This window comes from Nansenia antarctica (assembly GCF_963989245.1).
Source record: "Nansenia antarctica genome assembly, chromosome: 9".
NCBI lineage: Eukaryota > Metazoa > Chordata > Actinopteri > Argentiniformes > Microstomatidae > Nansenia > Nansenia antarctica.
The window spans coordinates 17,949,536-17,949,832 of record NC_137679.1 but is presented as its reverse complement, the minus strand read 5'-3'; positions in this window follow the sequence as shown (position 1 = coordinate 17,949,832).

Below are 297 nucleotides of genomic sequence, written 5' to 3'. Positions count from 1 at the left end.
CCGGCAGGCTACACATGAATCATCATTTGATTCCCGGGAAATGGCAGTTGGGGTGAGCAGCTTTGGCCGGTGCGCTGGCAGGTGAGGCTGTCTGCTAAGGCCAGGTTGAGGTCAGCGTCGCGGGGCCGTCCGACGCCCACGTACTTCCCTTCTGATGATGTGGAAGTTGTCGGGTTCAGGTGTAGGTAGTTATAATTCTTCCTGAAACAGCGGCCGTTACCCTGGCATAGGATGTCCCTGCAGAGTTTGGTGGCAGCGGTCACGTTGGCAATGTATGGGTTGAGGATGGTTGTCAGG